The 20151-nt window shown below is 56.6% G+C and overlaps 1 protein-coding gene across 8 annotated transcripts in view; it reads left to right on the top strand.

Annotated features, from left to right (window-relative positions):
- Window positions 1–20151, top strand: part of Myrip (myosin VIIA and Rab interacting protein) — a 194821-nt gene that overhangs the window by 119586 nt on the left and 55084 nt on the right. The window contains exon 1 of one of the 8 annotated variants that reach the window (XM_087210698.1): window positions 4056–10819. The exons of the other annotated variants lie outside the window; for them this stretch is intronic. The gene's annotated coding sequence lies outside the window, so the exon portion shown is untranslated. Of the gene's footprint in view, window positions 1–4055; window positions 10820–20151 lie in introns of those variants that run through there. 8 annotated transcript variants of the gene reach the window in all.

Genomic DNA, 20151 nt, shown 5'->3' with positions numbered 1-20151 from the left:
GGATTTGAGAACTATACAATTCTGCTGAGGCATGGCATTTGGGAACCCTGTAATTCTTGTGAGAGCCTTGTTCCCAGCTTATTTAAAGCATAAACCTTGTTGCCAATTACAGTGGCCGAGGAAAAACAAAAACAGAAAGGGTGATATTTTCTCCCTCCTTCCTTGAGCCCTGGAATGAGCCACCTAATCATAAAGGAAAGTGGCATGTTTCATCTTGGTGCCCTGGAGATCAACTGCATTTCTTTTGCAGATAAGTCTAGGCAATAGGCCTCTTAACTCTTTCCATACTAAAGCAAGTGAGGTAAAATGCAGATTGAAATCTAGAGACTACCCATAAAATAGTCTGGACTCCTACCGGATCACTCGAGCGAGAGCTCACCTGGAGGGCGGAGCATGTGCACTTGGCCAAGACTAGAAGCGGCGCCTCTCGCCTGCTCGTGAGGGAGCCGAGCGGACCGTCCCACAGGGGACTGCTGTGGACCAGGGCTGTGCCCCCCCACCCCGTGCTAGGCAGTCGGCGTGAGGGGGCGGGAGCAGAGCAGCTCATCGTGAGACCGTCAGGGCCCTGGTGCGGGCCCCAGCCCAGGCCACGGCTCCCACGCAGGACGGTGGCACTGGGCTGGCAGAGGCAGCGTGGACAGCGGAGGCTGGAGGGAGAAGCACCGCTGGGGAGGGGTGGGTGTGGGCAATGTTGTGTTCTTCTCGTTTCTCCTTCTTGTCTCTCCTCTTCATCTTAATTTCCATCCTCAAAATAAAGGGGAGTAGGGATGGTAGGAGGCAGAGGGGAGGAGCGTTCCCTCTCACTGGATGCGCTGGATGCTGGGCATGGATGTGAACAGAGGCTCGTGGCCCGGGCACCTCTCCTGCCCATGCAGCCCTGTCCCCGAGATGCCTCTCCTGGGGCCCCAGCCAGGCTCTGCCCCTTGGGCCTCAGCTACCCCACTGTGCTCTCTGGCTGTGACCCGACCCTCGGGCTCTTCAGCAAGGCCCGTGCCCTGGTTTTCGGGGCTGCCCCATGGCAGAGCTCCCTGATTCGCCTTTGAGTCTGTCCAGACCCCTACCCTCCTGGGGCCCAGACACCTCCCGTCCGGGCTTTGGGGGCCAGACTTCAGCCATCTCAGCAAAGCTGCTGCTTCCGAGAGCAGAGAGGTTTCAGTGACTTTTCCAGGGTGTCTGCCACCTGCTCTGAGTGTTTTCACCAGAGGAAGATCAGTCCGCTGTAAGGTGAACGTGAGGCTGTTCAGCACCACTGTTACCGAGGTTCCTCTCTCTGGTGGCCTTGGGTCTCTGTGGAGCAGCCCCGCGGCGTGGGCAAGGGTGGGACTGTCCAGGCCGCTGCCCGGCTCCTCTGGCCCCTATTTTGATCTTTGACTGCACCACACGGCTGGATTATTACACATGTAAAGTAAATGTCGGGGGGGGGGGGATGTGTGGTCTCAGGGTTTGTTCCCTTTCTCACAAGTGCTTTGACTGTTCCTTGTCCTTTGCACTTCCCAATACATTTGAGAAGCATCGCATCAACTTCCACAGCAACAGTCCCCTGGGTTTGCACTGGGGCTGTGCAGAGTTTGCGTATCAGTTTGGGCAGAATCAACATCAGCAACGTCAGAGGAGGAGTCGGCCTGAGCCCCAGGGTTCGAGCTCCACAGGTAGATGTAGGGACAGAGGGACTCACAGAGGCAGATTACAAAACGAGGGTCCTTGGCATTCGTGTTAGCAGCCATTTCCTGGACAGGACACCAAAAGCACAAGCAACAAACCCAAAATAAACAAATAGCACTATATTCCACTAAAGAGCTTCCGCACAGCAAAGAAAGCAATCAACAAAACAGGAAGGCAACTTGGAGTGGGGAGAAGACCTTCAAACCATGTATCGGGTAAGAGTTTACGATGTAACCTACACAAGGAACTCCTACCTCTCCATAGGAAACAATCAAGTAATCAGGAAAAATGAGCAAAGGACCTGGGTGCATATTTTCCAAGTGGCCAACAGGAGCATGGAAAGGAATCAAAATTACACATCACCTGGGAGCTACAAATAAAGTCCACCGTGAGATGTCACCTCCCACCTTAGGGTGGCATTGCCTGTGAGAGTGACAGACACTGTCGAGGATGTGGGGAAGGAGCCTTTTACATTGTGGCGAGAGCACGAATTGGCACAGTTATTACAGAAAACAGCATGGTGGCCTTCTAAAAACTACAACAGAACTTTATCAGCCAGCAATTCCACAACCAGGCAGTGGAACATCCAAAGGAAACAAAATCAGTTCCTCAAAAAGTGTCTGCAATCTGTGTTCATTGCAGTATTGTTGTCCTAAGCTATGGGATGGAGAAAATCTAAGTGTTTGTCAGCAGATGAATGGGTAAAGAAAAGTGTGTGTGTGTGTGTGTGTGTGTACCTGTGGATGTGTGTGTGTGTATACCTGTGGATGTGTGTGTGTGTACCTGTGGATGTGTGAGTGTACCTGTGGATGTGTGTGTGTATACATGTGGATGTGTGTGTGTACCTGTGGATGTGTGTGTACCTGTGGATGTGTGTGTATACCTGTGCATGTGTGTGTGTGTACCTGTGGATGTGTGTGTGTACCTGTACATATGTATGGGTGTGCATGAGTGTGTATTATTCAGCCATAAAGAGAAAGCAAGGGAAGTCCTGCCATTTGCTCCGACGTGGAGGAACCTGGGGGTGCTGTGCAGTCAGATAAGCCAGACACAGGCAGACAGATATGATTTCCCCATGTGTGGAATTTTGTAAAAACAAAACAAAAACAGACTCAAACTCATGGAAACAGAGTAGAGTGAGGTTGCAGGTGGGGACCGGGGAGGCATTCATCGGAGGGTGCAGACCTGAAGCTCTTGGCTGAGTAATTCTGAGACGAGCTGAGTGGTGACTGTGGTTCATGACGCCGAATTTTGCTCCTGCAGTGTCCGGGGCTGGGTCTTCAGTGGTCTCTCCCTCGTTGCAGAATGTATACATGTGTCAGACTGTCACTTTGTACATTTTATTTGTTTGGGTTTTTTAACTTTATACTTTTTAAATCTGTACCATTTTGTTTGCCTAATTATACCCCAGTAAAGCTGAAGAAAGTGAGAGGAGCCCCATGAACAGAACTCTAAGGCCCCTCTGAAGGGGTCCACAGAAGCCAACTTGAGTCGGGAAGCAGCGCTTGGTGCCAGCACAGGAGAGGGGTGGCCAGGACCCCGAGCCCATTCTGTTTCACAAAGATGACTTTAGACATAGCCCTGAAGGACTTCCACACGGCCAGGAAACAACCAACAGAGTGAAAGGCAGCCTTCGTTCTGGCCCAGGGAAGCAGGCCTGGTCGGGAGGAGCAGATGCTTGGCGAGAAAGTGTTGGCTCTGCAGCAGCAAGCACAAAAGGCTCCACTCTTCCTTCTCAGATGCGAGCAGCTCTTCAGATCAGGCCAAATGCACATGGAAGGGCTCCGGGTTTGTCAGCTCTCGTCTGAGAGCAGGAATAAGTGGCCACAGGAGCCAAGCGTAGGCCCCGTGTGGGTGTCGCCCTTCATCCCAAGCTGTGTCTCGGTGTCCTGTCCGGGCTGCCACTCACACCAGGACAGAGGTCAGGGCGGCCAGCAGGAGAGGGCTCACGCATGTGGCCAGGAGAAGAGGGGAAGGCCACGCTTGGCCGCAGTTGAAGTGAAGATGCAAGACAGTTAAAACCCGCGGCTCTGATTCACTCCAAAGACTTCCAGAGGCTGTCAACTCCCCAGCCAGGTGACATCAGAGCCTCACCTGGAAAACCACAGGGACATCAGCCTTGCTGGGACCACGAGGCCCTTCGAGGCCTGCCAGGCTGCCGAGTGGGGCCTTTGCCAGCCTCTGAAAGGGAGCATCAGGAGACCTCCAGGAGAAGACCTGTGGACACAGGCATGAAAACCCCGGGTACACGGAGTGACCCTAAGAAGCCTTCTCGCCAGCTGCGCCTTGCAGACACAATGGCAAAGCAGTCACCATGTTTCTGATCATGTGGGCTCAGTCTTCTGCTTGGGGGCAGTGACACCCGGCCAGCATGGAGCTGTCACTGGCCTGTGTGCTGCTGCACACGAGCCGCCTGGTTCTCAACATGACACACGTCCTGCTGCTGAAACTCTGTCCTTCATGAATAATTTGTTCTCATCCAAACAAACTTTCATCCATATGTATGTGGGGGGATTGTGTGTGTTTATTTAGTATTTGCGTTCCCAACTCTCCACCCTGTCTGCTTGCAAAATAGAACAAGACAGCCTTTAAGCCAAGATTTGGAAGCAGGAGGTGGGGGGGCCCAGCAGGAAAGAGGGGAACCTGGGGTGCAGGGTCAGCAAGGAGCATCCATCCAGGGGCAGCAGAACGGGTGTTGCTTTGTCCTCATCTGGACAGTGAGTGCTGGTCCTGCCTTGGGGTGCTGTGTGCGGGGTTCAGTGAGAGTCACTGACCAGGACGCACCCGTAGGTGGCAGCCGTTGTTGCTGGTGTTGTCATCACTGGGGAATGAGCTGGCGACTGGGTCGGTAGAACCAAGGCTGCGAGCTGAAATGCCCGCTTCGGGAGGAGGTGGTTTCAGGAGCGAGCAGACCTCCGTTCTGCTGAGGAGACACCAGCGCTGCACAGCCGTGACAGGGTGGAGAGGCCCAGCCAGACCGCGTCTGCTGACAGCGCAAGCAGCCAGCTCCCTGGGAGCAAAGAGCTCGCTGTGGCATCTGCCGGCTCCTGTGGCACACTCGGTCCGCCCGGACGCAGGCTGGGAAGAAGTCACACGGCCAGCTCCGGAGCAGCACGCTCCTGCCCCACAGACCCCGACAGCAGCAGCGCCAGTGTCTCGGAGAAGCAAGAAGGAGAAGGGCGGACCCAGGCCTGGGCAGGAGGTGGCAGCCACTGGGACCAGCCTGGAAAGGGGTGGCTGGCCTGGGCCAGGAGGGCAGTGAGTGACCGCAGGGTCCCTGGGCTGTGGGGCTTATGCTATGGAGAGGGAGGAGGGCACCCGACAGGCGTCACCTCAGCTGTCCTGACCGGTGCGGGCCCCGGGGCCACGTGGCCATGGCTGAGCTGCAGTTCCCTGCCTTAGACCCTGGAGCAGGACTGCAAGCAGCTGAGTCCCAGGAGCTGCTGCCTGCCCTGATCATCCTGAACGTTGGCCGGTTTTCACTCTCTCGGCTAACACCAGCTGGGCCTGCCCTGAGCATCTGAGTCACCGAGGGAGGCAGGAAGCACTGGGTGTGACTTTCAGACTTCAGGCGGGTGCTGGAGGGCGCCGTGGGCTGCGCAGAGGCCCTGGGTGCTGTGGGTTGGAACCGAGCTGTGCTCCTGTGGACCCTGTTTTGCAGCAGCAAGAGATGCTGGCCTGGGCTGGGGGAGGCATGGGGCCTTTCCCCGCCGGGAGGGAGCAGAGGAGCATGCTGGGACAAGGGCAGCGGGCAGTGTTGTAGCAGAGGTGTGGTACACACACCCTCAGGCACAAGACCAGGGCTCTGGCTGCTGTGTGAAGGTGGAAAGGCAGGAGGAGGCCGCAGTCGCCATCGTCCTGGACCCCGTGGTGGCTGGAGGGTGGAAGGGCACTGGTGGATGCGGGAGTGGTCTAGGCCTGTGGACTGGCCGACCTGGGTCTGCTGGCATCACCCCAGGGGCCGCGTCTGGGACGTAGCGTGTGGGTGCCTGGGGTCCCCAGCTCAGACACCGCGGGGCGCAGGAGGGAGGGAAGTGAGCACCTGAACACTGGCCCGGTCCTGAAGCGGACCCTGGGTGCCAGGGAGCAGTGGCCTCGCCTCGATGGCGCCTAAACCCAAGGAGGATGTTGCGCACAGGGTGTTGTGTTACCCTCTTGGCCGTCCACGGGGCTTGTGGGTTCTGATTTTGTAACTGCAGAAATGGATGCTCACAGCAGATCTCACAGTGTGGGACTTTTCACCCACAGCCGGCAAAGCCATCTTGCTGTCCCAGGTCAGCCTGTGAGTGCTCAGCCAGGGCCTGTGTCCAGGGAGGTGCACCAGTCAGCCCCACGGTCCATGTGACCAAGCCTCTGGAGTGGCCTTGGACAGTCCCCAACCCCCCGGTCACTGGCCTAACTCCCAGCAGCTTGTTCCAAGCTGTGATTATAGCTGCTTTAGTGACAAATTATTTGGTTCCTGTCATTTGCCTTTTTTACCTTGTTATGTTTTAAATATTACCAAGTTATCAGAAAATGTCGATGCAGCATCTCACCCCATGACGCCCTCTGCCTTCTGTGACAGGCGTGTTCGTGCAGTGGCCGCCCCTCCATCCTGGTACTGTGTGGGCCCAGACGCTAGAGGGTTACTAGACTGCTGTGGCCCAACAGGTTGATTCAAGAGCCGAAACTGGAAAAAGCCAAAAGGAAACGTGAGACTTGAATGTTTTCTGAGGTTTTCAGGGGTGAAGTTGTCACCAGGACGCTCTGTCCGTTAGCTCTGAGACGGCGCTGGCTCCTGATGATGGCCTTGGCAGCGGGTTGTTTATGCAGACCTGCGTTTGCTTCCCAGATCATTTTCTGTAGACTTCTGTAGTCTTTGCAGAACTACACAGGGGTCTTGAGGTCGTGGGGGAGCACCTGAGAGTCTGAAAGTAGAGGAAAGCCAGCCCACCCCTCTGAGCTGCCTGTCCTCACTAGTCTTGCTGAGGGGCTCCTTGGGGTGAGCCCGGCGTGCACTTCCTGCACTTCAAATTTGCACCAAGAAAAGTCACCATATTCACTTTCGCGTGGTTGGGCTCTTTTTTCTGGTGGCTTCAAGCCCTGAATGAGCCCTGCCCTTCTTGTGGGAGGCCGTGGCCGAGCCCTGAGAGGCGGTCCTTGGAGTGCTGGGTGCCAGACAGGTGCTGGCTGCTGAGTCGCCATGTGTGAAGGGTGGCGGCTGTGTCAGGATGTGCCCTGCAGGGAGTCATGTGGTTCCCCAAGGTGGGAGAGAGGACACGGGTGACAAAGGCCCCAGCTGTTGTGGACAGGCGGTGAGTCCTCCGAGAGAGCCCTCACTCCACAAGCCCCAAAGCCCCAGCCACCTCCGTGGCCTCTGTGGGCTCCTCAGGCCTCACCTCCAAGGCAGCCCACAGAGCGGCCCAGCCCTGCCCTCCAGAGTCCCTCGGGGGCCGGAGAGGCTGAGGGGGCAGAGCCAGGCTGTGGTCATGCCGTGCTCAGGGACACAGGAGGAAGGACCTGTGTCCGCCCACGCTCTGCTGGCTCATGGGGCATCACCAACACGAGTCCTCCCTGGGGGCTGTGAAGAGACCTGGAGAGGAAGTCGAGTGGAACCCGTGACCAGAGACCGCTGTGTGCAGGTGACTCTGAGTCTCAGTCTGGGTGACCGAAGAAGTCAGGAGTTGTCTTCAGTGGCCTCTGCCAGCTCTGGACACAGGCATTCCAACCTTGCCTGGCCGGGACTTCATCCTGACTGAGAACCGGGGCATAGAGGGGTGGACCGACCCCAAGTGAGCTGCAGGGAGAGCAGTGTGGGCCAGGGGCTTCAGCCCTGCAGCTTCCCCAGCCCCACTCAGGGCACAGGGCTGACCGAAGGGCAAGAACGTGGCACAGGAGAGACGTTGCCCTTCTGAAATGAGGAGCCCGGCAGAAGGACAGCACTAAGAAGGACGTGGGTGCCCTCACGTGCCTTGGCAGGCTGGGGCCCTGCAGGCCCAGGGTCTAGTCCGGGGGGCACAGCCCTGTCCCGACACCTCGCCCAGGCTCCCACAGCCCACCTGGCACCAGAGGCTCCAGCTCTTCTGTTGCCATGGAAGCCTTCACCTTGGTCAGAGCCGGGGATCAGCGCCTTGGAAAGAAGACCCCACACCACCAGCACATGAAGAAGTAAAGTTCGGGGCCGGGACATTTCCTCTCTGGGTGAGAGCTCATGGGACTGCACGCTTGTTCTGTGCTGATGCGGCTCTGCATCCGGGGACCCTCATAACAACGCACGGGGCACCGGTGTGTCACCCGCTGTACAGGTGTAGACGTGGTGGGCAGCGCCAGGCCTGGCCCAAGGCCCCCAGCGCCGACTCCTGCCACTGCAGCTGGCTCTGCAGTCGAGGACACTCGTCTGAGGAGAGGAGACGGTGCCCTTGGAAGACCTGAGGACAAGTTCCAGTTCGGTCCTGGTCAGGGCTTCTAATGTTGCTGAGAAGAAGTGGCCTCTGCAGGCGATTTATTCAAAGCTCCTCCTAGGAGGTACCTGGGGTTGTGCACAGATGGACTCGACCTTTCTGTCTCCTAAAGTCCACTGTGATAAACAACCAAAAGCTAAAATAAAAAGCACCCCCCTTCGCACACACATCTACACCCACGAGCTCTGCCGCCGGGTGCCCCTCTGGAGGTGGGTACAGGAAGCGAACAGGCCAGGTTTCCTCCTGAAGGAGTGACCCACAGCAGGCCCTGTGCTCAGGGCCGCCTGAGCCTCAGGGCAGGACCTTGCAGGGCCTCCTGTCCTGGGAAGCGTGTCTGTGACCCTCCGTGGGGACAGGGAGGCTGGGGGTGACAGAGAGACACACTGCTTTTCAGATTCGCTCACCACGTGGGGAGTGTAATGTCCGTTCCACCCTGGTGCAGCCCCGCTGTTCACTCCGAGATCCCCGGCCCACTGCCCGTGACCCAAGCACTCAGCCATGTGCACGTGAGCACCAGCATCAACTGCAGGACGTGGGGCTCCGCCGAGTCCTTTCGGCTAACCTGTGCCTGGTCCCGTGGCTCCAACTCATGCTTTATCAAACACTAGAAGTAGCCTTTTGGAGAGTTACACCTGAACAGAAATATACTGACTTCATGTTTTATTGCAGAAATGTAAATTTCTTTCCATTTTTGTAAAACACAGCTACAGATCTTTGCATGAAAGTGAGTGTGAGGCAGGCATCTTTTCAGAGTTTATGTTTGCCTCCTGCAGATGTGAAAAGAACCCATGCATCCCATAAAAATGTGAGCAGGGTTCTTTATGGACGCATTTGTCTGGAAGAAAGGGAACCATCAACGACATGAGGTGAGCTCGGTGGGCACACCTGTTTGTCTGTGGCCTTCTCCCAGCGAGCCCTGCACGGGTGGGGGTGCTGTGAGCCTGCCTCAGACCAGCGCGAATGTCCTCAATTGTGCAAGCTGGTGCCGTGACTGGGAGAACAGTTTGCTGATTTCTCCAGAATTAAGGGATATTCTTTGCAGCCACCCCTGGGTCCCTTACAGAGGAGCTTCTCAGCTCTTTCTGGCGAAATGTCCCTCTCTCTTCTCTTCAGTTTGTGGGTGCCTGTGTGTCAGAGTGTGAGTATGCTCTGACAGATCATGAGCAAAATGACTGTTACAGTATTTGGGATTATAACTTATGCTCAGCAGTCATTTGGAAATGTGCAAAGAAAGCATGTAGTGAGGGTGGGTATATGGGGGGTGAGGGTGTGTGTGTGCATGTGCATGTGTGTGTGCTCGCGCATAGGAATTTGAAGGGAAATCTTGTTATGGTTTGGGTCTAAAATGTCCCCCCAAAGGCCAGCTGCAGGGCGTCTGGAGGATGACTGGATTGTGAAGGGTCTGATTTCAACAAACAGATCAACCCACTGATGCGGTCATGATCTGATGACATTCGAGGTGACAAAACCAGAAAGCGGGGCCTGGTTAAAGAGAGTGGACCACGGGGTGTGACCCTGGAGACTGGACCTGGCCCTGCCCCCTCCTCTCTGGATCTTTCCTGCTTTGCTTCCTGGCCACCATGAGCTGAATGTCTTTCCTCCGCCACACCTGTCTGTGATGCTCCTGCCATGGAGCCAGCCCACCATGGACTGCAACCCCGAAACCATGGGCCAAGGAAGTCTCTCCTCCGTTCACTTGCGTCTCTCAGGTGTTGGTTACAGTGAGGACAAGCTGACGGACACAGATCTCATGTCTCACTCAGCCCCAGAATGAAACTTTACCTGCAGCGTCTGCACTGGTTTTGACTAGAGCACAGCTCTCCCCGCTTCCTAAGAACTAGCGTTTGGAATTACAGTGGGCAGATTGGCAGCCCTGCTTGTAAGTTGTCTCTTCTGGCTGCCACCGGAGTCTGTCCTGCCTACAGAGGGGAGGAAGGCCTCACAGAAGCGCGAGGCACTGAGGGGCTGTTGCAAGCGAGGGCCTGGGATCACAAGTGACGCGTTTCTTCTTCCTGGCCTGTGCGTCTGAGGAAAACACCGTCCATCCCCGTAAAGTAACAGCTTTGCGGATGAGAGGCACCAGTACCTGAGCCCTGTAGGATGCAGTGCCACAAGCGCGGGCTTCCTTTCAACAACTTTATGACACCAGCCGGACTAGGACTCATTTTACAGTGAGGGTACGGCAATTTGTAAACACAAAATAATCTGCTGTGGTCACAGAGCTGGCAAGTGGCCCTGTCCCTTTCAGCCTGCCTGCTCAGCCACACCCTGGAGTCACATGGACACGCTCCTGTGCTCTTCTCTGCACGGCGAGCTGGCCCCATTTGTCCCACCCCAGAAAGATCCCCTGTGATCTCTCCTCGGTTCATCTGTCCCCCTGTCCAGCCTCAGTGCCAGGGACACAGTCCTGTGCACGTAGCTCAGGAGATGTGTGGACGAGTGTTCTCAGCATGGCTGCCCAGGATTTCCCAGCGTCCTGTTCCCTCCCTGCTGAAACTGGTGATAGGAGAGGCGGTGGCACCGTGCTGCCTCCTCTCCCAGACTGCTCTTGCCCAAGCCAGTGCCTTTCCTCAGGAAGGATTCCAGGGCTGCCTGCCTCCCTGGAAGGGAGATGTTGGGTCTCCATCACCTGCGTCCTGGTGTCTGGATCTTTCTCAAGATACTTGAGCTGGATCTCTGGGTGGAAGAACTTGGCAGAAAGAAAACCACCGGCCCCGGTAATTTTAATAATTAAGCAATGTTGACATCCTCTGTTTCACAGTTTACTGTTGTTATCTGCGTACGTAATCTTTTATTTTTGGCTGCCTCGTTTTCGTCACTGGTCTTCAGCAGACTTGGGTGGTTGTTGTCCTCTCTGGGGAACAGGCTTTTAGTGATTGTGCTGGCATTAAGAACGAAGAATGAAGGGCATTTTTAAATGCTGGCTCCATTTCAGAAAATACAGGAGGATGTTTCTTCTCTTTGCTGTCTGCCTTACAACACAGGTGGAACCTTCTTCCCTGGTAAACCAAAAAGCTGCTGTGGCGAGTGCTGTGGCTGTGGCAGCAGGGGCTCAGGCGTGCTCTCCCGGTGTGGGATGGGATGCTGCCTTCATTGGTGCTGACCCCACTCGTGTGTGTTTTGAGCAGCAGCCAGTGCACACCCCCAGGCATTACGGGCACCACGGTGGGCATTGTGGGCACCATGCTGGGCATTATGGGTACCACGGTGGGCATTGTGGGCACCACGCTAGGCATTATGGGCACTGCCACAAAGTGTGCTGGGCATTTAGAAGGACCGAGTTGAGAAGGCCCCACCTAGGATCAAGTACAGCTGTTGTCACCATGCTGGGGAGCTGACATTCTGGAGCCAGTCACCTTGTCCCTCTGCCCTCTGGAGCCTGGGCCTTGGGAGCCAGACCCCCCGGGACAGGCCAGCCAGACTGGGGGACAGGCTAAGACAGACTCAGGGTCTTAGGCATTGGGGCTCTGGCCTTGGGAGCCCCTCCTCTGCGGCCCCTCTGAAGGACACTTGTATGCCCTGCCAGCGCTTTGCTGAGAAGCCAGCCTATTTCTACAAACATCGCAGAGACCTTTGCCCTTGTGGAAAACAGAGAAAATGCCTTTCAGGGCAGTGCAATGCAAATCCAGCCCAGAGGCCAAGGCTAAAGGTCACCGCGGGTGACCACTGTGTGCCGAAGAGAAACCAAGCCAAAGCAGCGGTCCCAGGCCCGGGGCCACCCAGGACCTGAGACCGGCCAGGCCTGGGCTGAGTCTGTCCTGCTTGCTGCGGCCGCCACCGCCAAGGTGCACCAGCCCTCTCCAGACTCTGGGCTCCTCTTGCCCCTACGTTGGTACTGGAGAGTGAACCTAGCCCCTTTGTGCTGAGACCCATCCCCGGCCCATTTTAAATTGCTCACTTTGTTTCGTGAGCTCACATTCACATTGCTGAAGGGTTGGGTCGCCTGTGTGGAGTCAGTGATGCGCACAGTGCATCTGAGCCCTGCCTCGCCCTGTTCCCCTCCCATCCCCTCCCTTCCTCCATCTTCCTCCATCTTCCTCCCTCCCTTGATCTCTTCCCAAGGACAGGGTCTCCCTGACCGATAAATTGTCCAGGCCACGCTGGAACTTGCCATCCTCCTGCCTCAGCCTCCCTGAGTGCTGGGATCACAGGTGTGCACTCACGGACCACGCACGCCAGAGCCAGCCTGGGGGACGTGGGCCCTGCCTCCTGCCTTGAGCCCCAGCCTCGCTGGAGGCCAGCCTCTGCCCTCTTCTCTTCCTTCTCTTCTCCTTCTAATCAGCTGCGCTCCTCTCGAGCTATTCTCAAGTCACACAGATGTCTGGTGTGCAGCGTCGGCGGGTGAGCGTGAAGGCCCCTCAGCTGTGAGTGTGAACAGACTTTCCCTCAGGCTTCCGACAAGGAGGACACCAGGTTTGAGGCAGAGAATCAGGAAGCCTCCCAGTGGCCTGCGCACCCATGTTAGGGTGAGGTCTCCCAGAAGCCTCCGCAGGCGCTGGAGGCGGGAGACCCAGTGGTTTGTGGACGAGTTAATTTCTCTGGGGCAGAAAATGAAGCCTCATTTTGCTCTGCTCTGCAGCAAATGCTGCTTGGAAATGCTTAACGGGTGTTGGCTCCAGAGAGGTCTGCGTGACTGGAGGAGATCTTTCTGTTCCCCTGGAAACTGGAGATGAAACCTCCAGAGTCTCAAAGGAAAGAAGCAGCAAAGGCCGTTCGTTTTCCAGCATCCCAAAGAGTGTTGTGATACAGGAGAAAGGACGGCGCTGCTGGTGCCATCGCCATTGGCAGCCTGGGGCAGCGTGGACTGGACCGGACCGGACAGCAGCCTGAGTCCAGGTGGGCCCTGCCTGGCGCCCTGAGTCCTCGGCCGACGCTGTGGTGGGGCCCGTGCGTGTCTGACGTACGTGTCAGGAGCAAGAGTGAAAGTCCCTCGTTCCCCGGCACACTAAATAACGCATCAGCTCTGTGTGGAGCAGGGCGGCGATGGCTCTGCCCGGGTTCATGAGGAAGGGCGCCCGAGAGCCCTGGGCGTGGCCCCCCCACTCTGTGACCAGGAGCATCCTCCAGCATCGCTGGTTAGACGCAGTGGCCCTAAGGCTCACCCAGGACCCAAGCTCTGTGCCTCTGTGCACTCGCTTCTTCTGTCATCAAACACACAGGCGCTGGTGGCACCGAGACAGAGCTGTGAGGGCAGCGAGCAGCTGGGACAGAGGCTGCGCTGTCCCCTTCCCCAGGGCTTATCAAAGCTGGGCAGGTGGAAGAGCCGGGCTCCACACTGTCCTGCTGCAGTCACTCCAGCCTGACTCTGCTTGGCCTCAGGCCAAACTGGCAAAGGGGACACTAGTGGATTAAGGCTCTAACACATGCGCACACACGCACACACACACAGACACACACGCCATGGAATTCTGCAGGAGCAGAGAAATCAATGCTGCACCAGGAAGGAGGAAGAGCAAGAGGAGAGAGGGAAGGAACAAGGTTGCTCTCACTGGCCCAGCAGGTCTGGACTCTCCCGTCCTCCGGGTGGCAGGAAGGACCAAGGTGAGGGCCAGCCCTGCTCACCAGCTCTGGTTCCTGCTCCACATGGCCATGATCTGAGTGTGCTTCCCAGAGCTGCCCGACATCTTCAGCAGTCTCAGCCTGGATCAATCAGGTCACCGAGCTGGTAAGGAATTCCATGGCTTCTGGAGACGTCACAGGGCAGGGGTGACCTCCGGGCTTGGCCAGCCCCTTGCAGCCAACACCTCAGTGAGGAAAGGTCACCCAGGAGCATGGACCTTGTGGCCAGGAAGCCCTGTGTGGGCAGCAGCCATCTTCCTGGTCCAGAGCGTGGGGCCTCAGAGTCCCGGACTTCTCTGAGTGCTGCACAGCCTCAGGCCACTTCCCTCCAAAACCAAATCCCGGCAGCTCCACCACACACAGATCTGGGACAAAGCTGCAGTCATTCAGACCTCGGCTCTGATGGGGGGACGTGCAAAGCAGTGAGGAAGGGCCCAAAGCAGACCTCAGCCAGGGGCAGTTACTGGGCTCAGTAGGGGACAGCTTGCAGTCCTACGGGATTTGTGTTCACAGATGGTGCTAAGACAGCTGCTTTTCTGTATGGAAAAAATACAGTTAAACCCCAATTTATATCAAAACAAATTCCAGATGATTTGGGCATTGGAATGTTAACAGGTGAAAGCAGAGCATTCGAAGAACACTGGAGAGAATTGACTTTTGTAATCCCTTAGAGCTTAGAGAAAAGACAGTGATCATCTTGACAGCATGAAATTTAAAATTTTCTGCAAGGCAAAATACACCATTTAAAACGTCACAAGACAAATGACAGCATAAAGGCAGGCAGCATTTGCAGTCGAGCCGCAAAGACAGAGGAGCGTGTGCCACTCTCAGAGCGCAGGTGGCTGGGTGAACTAGGGTTCTCCTAAATCGAAGGACAGTGAACCACGAGCCGAGGGAAGAGGCGAAGTTCAGAGGGAGAAGAAATAAGGAGGCACCTGAAGTTGCGGGGCCTCTCGCGAGCGTGCGCAAACTGAGAGCAAAGCATGGTGAAGTTGGATCTTCGGTGGCCGAGGCTGGCACGAGGCCTCCTGGGGCTCAGTGCTCGCCACGTCCACACGGCCTGCACTCGCTGTGCTCCTGTCCCGTCTGGCCGCTGCCGGGTTGGGCAGGAGGCAGACTCACCAGGCCACACGGAGGGGAGCGAGGAGCCGGAGACCACAGACCTGGGAGGCAAGGAACTCAGTGTGCGCAGCCCTGAGCCTAGAGAGCGGTGGCCCAGAAGGCACCTGCTGAGCCCAGGCTGCATGCCTGGCACCCAGCGCATCTTAGAAAGGGCAGAGGCCCCAGTGCGCCACCTGCGGCCCGGCCTGGACAGTCCTCCTGCAGACCTGGGGTCGGGAGTCCAGGGCTTTGATCCCGACACACACAGGACCCAGCCTCTGGCAGATTTCTTCCCCCACTGCACCCCAGCCCCACGGATTTTAGGGCGTCTGGACACCCACCAAGTGCACTGAGTGTGCTGGGCATTCTGGGGCCTCCCCTCATGCCCCAGTGTGTCTCTCCTGCCAGACACCAAGGCCGGCACCGAGCAGGGAGTCGGCCCCACCCCGTGCCGGGAGAAGCAGGGGTGACCTGTGGCGTCCACTCTGCCCCACCCCTGTGGAAAGATGCGACACATCTGGGAGCTCAGACAGACCCAACCGCAGACTCCAGCAACCAGACACCCGGGCCAAGGTCCTCCCCTCCACGAGCAGCCGTCTGAGTGCTTGCCGTGACTCCGGTGTCTTTGGTGACTTTTACAGCTGTGGGCGACTCTGACTGAGCAAAACGCACGTGCCATACGCAGTCCGTTACCCAGGAGAAAGCCCAGCCCGGCCATCACCACGGGCAGGGAGGTGCTGATGGTGACGGAGGGGATGGGGGACAGTGCGAGGTCTGCCCACACCCATGTCCCTGGGGCTTTGAGAGGCTGGGTTCTGGGGTGTATGCGGGCCCTGCAGGGGGTGCCCTCATCCTAGGGAGGCAGGGGGGAGCTGGAGTGCAGAGGGGCGGCTGGCTGCACTGGCCCCAGGCGTGGTCCCCAAGCCACGAGCCTCCCCTGGCTCCTTCCTTCTCGACATCTGTGCAGAAGAGGCATCGCGGGGCCCACGGCACAGACTCAAGCCCGACGTGGGCCTCCGGTACCCTCGGCCTGGACGGGGCCTGTGTCCCCAGGCAAGTGTGGGCCCCCAGCTCCCTTGTGAAATCTGCCTGCAGAGCTGGACGAGGACCCGCAGGCCGGTGGGGAGAAGAGAGCAGGGCCTGGTGCTCGCTCAGGACCTACAGAACTGGAAGCCCAGGGAGGGGCGCCAGCTGTGCTTCAGAAGCCCCCCAGGAGCCCCCAGTACACTCAGATGAAGAACTAGAGGTTAGGAAGCATCGCAGCCCAAAGCCTCACCTGGTTAAGATGCAGTGAGAATCGAGCCTTGGTTTCTGGTCAAGATTACACCCACGTCCTTCAAGAAAGAGAGAATCCAGTTCCCTTCTGCTCTTTTGATTCCTGAGCTTCCTGTTTGCTTAAGAGCACATTTGGTTACAGTGATGACGTTGATAGTATGAAGCAGCACATTCTGAACAGTCACCGTGCCGAGGGCTTCCCATGCATGACATCATTTAATTTTACAAAAACTTGGAGAAATGCTTCCTGCTTCTGTTTGCATCTGAGGAACCAGAACCCCTGCAAGGTTAAGTAAATGCCCAGGCTCAAATATGAAGAGAAAGGTTGTTTTGTTGTTTGGAACTTGGGTCATCCCACTTTGAGGCTCTTTCAAGGACCCTGTGTCCATGGAACCATTTGGAAATAGCTCCTGAGAGCAGCCCTATGGCATGGCCATCCAGTGGCCCTTCCTCCTCCAGATGAGCAGGCAGCAGGCGAGTGCCCTCCACAGGTGCCAGGCCTTTGCTGGCAGGGGGACCACACAGCCTTGTTCTAGGGCGACAGGTGACAACTGACTCAGCAGTCCCTGACCGGCGGGAGTTGCAGATAAGCCAGACCCTGTGGCATGGCAGAGGGGAAGAGCAGCTCCACTTCAGTAGGAGAAAGGCCTCTCCTGAGTGAGCCTGCAATGCAGTGAGTCCTCTGCTTCTGCTGGAGTTAAGAAGCAGCTGCTTCCTCAGTGCTCACATACCCAGGCCTGAGTCGGGGCCTGCGCACTTCAGGCCGACACTGCCTCGTGGGCTCCACCAGGTGAAGATCCGTGTCGGTGAGGGGCCCAGCCCAGGCCGGTCACACAGACCATGGGTGCCAGTCCAGTGTCCAGCCCGTGTCTGGGTGCAGGCAGCTCCTTAGTGGCTCCAGATCCCAGGACCGCCCTTTCTTCCTGTGTCGTCATGGGCAGAGGTGTCACAGATCTGTGACCTTGATGGCTGCTTATTTCCACTCATTCTCCAGTGTCATCAAGGCCACCCTGAGTTGGTCATGGGTTTCAGTTGCTGCTGTCCTGAATTTCTACCAGCAAAGTGATGTCTCACAGCTCATGGCGATCGGTTAGTGTGTGGCAGACCCTCGGCCGGATCCCGCGTGTAGAATGGCGTGATTCGTATCCACTGCATTCCTAGCATTATATTTTCTTACTCTCACTGCACCTGAATCTGGAGGTACTGTTTTTAATTATTTTGTTCATCTTCCAACCTATTTATCACCTGGTCCAGTTCTTCATTCTTAGAAAAATGGGGCAGTGCAACAAATCAATTGCTATCTCTTATGTGATAATTTAAAAGAAGAAGAATCGTAGCATCTCCAAAAGCGCCTGGTGGCTTTGCTAGGCCAGTGCTCTGAGGCCCACACAAATCTCATTCTGTCAGCCAGGGGCTCCCAGATCCTCTCTGCAGCGGCCTGAGCCGCACCTCAGGCGGTACAGGCCTTTCAGGCTCAGGAGTCTGTCACACTCATCGGCCTGGCAGGCCAAGGAGAAGCTGTCACGAGCTGTAATTCCAGCCCAGCTCTTACATGGAGTGCTGTGACTCCAGGCCTCTGCTAGTGAGAATACGTCATGTTTACAAAGTCAGCCATGTTGTGGAAAAAGAAATTAGCAAGCTGCTCACACAACGAGCACACTGAAGTTATTAGTATTCATAGCATGATGTTAAGGAGAGCTCTTTTGGGGAATCAATCCATATGGCTCTAGCTGTCTCCCCAAAGCCTCATGTGCTCATAGGCAGGGCTTTGGAAGTGATTGGATCTGGGTATATGGTACTGGATCGGTCCACTGGCTGGGTTAGTATAGTTCTGGTTGTTGCTAGATTTACTGAAGAGGGAAGACCCCACCCTGGGTGTGGGTGGTACCAACCAATAGGCTTGCAGCCTGATTGGAATCAAAGGGAAACAAGAAGGAAGGCTTGCTGCTTCCTCCTGCCTTGCCATGGACCCCCTCTGTGATGCCCCTCTGCTATGCCCTGCCTTGGAACCAGGCGATTAGAGACTGAAACCTCTACAAACTGTGAGCTGAAATAAACCTCTCCAAGGGGAGGGGGCGTAAGGGGAGGGGGGAGAATGGAAGAAAATAAAATTTATTTTTTAAAAAGTGAAAAAAATAAAATAAACCTTTCTTCTCTTAGTTTGTGGGTGTTAGGATATTTTGTCCCAGCAACAAGAAAGCAACTAAGCCCCTGATACAGTGTGTTGTGGATGCTCTTCGGGTTCTCTGATTGATGGAGCTTCCCCTGATGTAAACTGTGAAGCAAATGCACACTCTAATTTGCAGTCAGAACACGACTAGGGTTTCTGGTCAGATGCCAAGGCACTGGCCCAGGAGAGGGGTCCAGTCCGCTCTCAGGGGTGCTGCTTGTTGAGTCAGTCTCATACCAGCAAATCACTTCTTTGCATTTCCCTCAGTAAAATAGGAGCAATGTTGATTCCTGTCTTCAGTACGCCTGTGATCAGCTTCACACTGAGGGCTGGCGCTCCGGTTTCTACATTTCTGGCCCACATTCCTACCCTTCTAAGGACCTTCATTTGTCGGCTGCAGAGTAATTGCCACCAGGAGTTTCCACCCCAAATTTCAGATGTGCCCTTAAACGTCACCCCTGTGCTCCATTCCTCTGTCCCCAGGCTGCTGGGCTGTGTGAGCGTCACACCTCGCTCACAGGCCTGTGCCATCCCCGTCACCCAAGAGCTCCTCGAGGCTCACCTGGCCGCTGTCAGCTGGAGCCCTGGCGCCTTGCGCCTCAGTCGGGCTGTGCTCTGGGCAGGGGCGTCCCTGTGAGTCTGGGCGTGATTCTGAGAGCCCTGGAGGAGGACAGCCCCTACCTACGCCTCAAAACATCTTTTAAAGCGTGGAGTGCATGTAGTTTCATCCACTGCCAGGGCGTGGAGAGTGCTCTGAATCTGACCTCTACACAGACAGTGTCGGTTGTGGCACCACTGTTGTCCCTGTGCTGCAGGCGAGGACTCGAGAGCCAAGTGAAACAGGTGCCAGAGCCACGCGGTGGATGGCAGAGCTGGTGGAGGCGGCAGTCGTGTGGACACTGATGGAACGCGTGTTTCAGATGGGTAGCACTGTGTGGGCCCTGCTACCGCTCCTGCTCTGCCGCTCAGCCGCTCAGCCTCCAGGGCCAAGTTTCTAAGGCCGTCCTTGACAGCATCACTGTTGCTGGGGCCGGCTCACCAGGACAGCAAAGCGACGGGTCGACTCTGCTCTCTCCGGCCGGCCTTCCTGGCCACGCGGCCCAGGAGCCTCGCCCTGACTGCTTCCCCAGGTGCCCGGGACAGACACAGCCTCTGCCTTCAGGGCCCCTTGGTTCCCTGACCCGGAGGACGGAGCTGCAGCAACTGCGGAGCATCTGTTCGTGCAGTCTAAGGGTCTGGTCACTTCCGTCTGGCTTTCTACTCCTTGGTCAGACCCTTCCGGCCGGCCGCTGGGGCAGATATGTGCAGGCGCCTGATGCCACCCCAGGCCACTGTCCGTGCTGCTGCACCCCACCTGCCCACTGTGGCCATGCATTTCCTTTCACATACGAGCCAGAGAGCAACCGTGTCAAAGTGGCCATCGCCACTGTGTCCTCTGAGGCCCCTCCCGGGCTCCAAGACTGCTCTGTGCGTTGACTCCAGGTCAGTGTAGAGCCCAAAGCCTCGTCCTTCAGAGACGCCTCCTTCCCTCCTGAGGCCGCTGTGAGGCTGGAGCCAGCCAGGCTCTGCAGGAGCCCTCGACACACTCCTGAGCACCATGGAGAGCTGAGCGGCCTGAACGGCCACTAGTCCAGGGCCGAACCCGGGCCTTCCAGGACTGTCCAGATTTGCAGCTCAGTGTCAGATTGCAAATAACAGAACCCAACTCAAAACAGCTTGAACAGAACAGGGAGCTTGTATGCATCTGAAAGGAGAAAGCCCAGGGCCTTCTGCAGGCTTGAGTAGGCCAGGTGTTGAAAGTGTGAGGCATAAACTCAGGAGGCTGAGACAGAAGGATCGACATGAGTTCAAGGCCACCCTGGGCCACAGAGTGAGTTCAGGGCGGGCCTGATCTACACAGCGAGACCCTGTCTCAAAAAACAAAACCCAACAAACTTAAAAACA

The sequence above is a fragment of the Heterocephalus glaber genome, unplaced genomic scaffold (genome assembly GCF_053883595.1).
Source record: "Heterocephalus glaber isolate CG9 unplaced genomic scaffold, H.glaber_assembly_v1.0 deba00001175, whole genome shotgun sequence".
Taxonomy (NCBI): domain Eukaryota; kingdom Metazoa; phylum Chordata; class Mammalia; order Rodentia; family Bathyergidae; genus Heterocephalus; species Heterocephalus glaber.
This window is presented reverse-complemented; position numbering and strand designations above follow the sequence as displayed.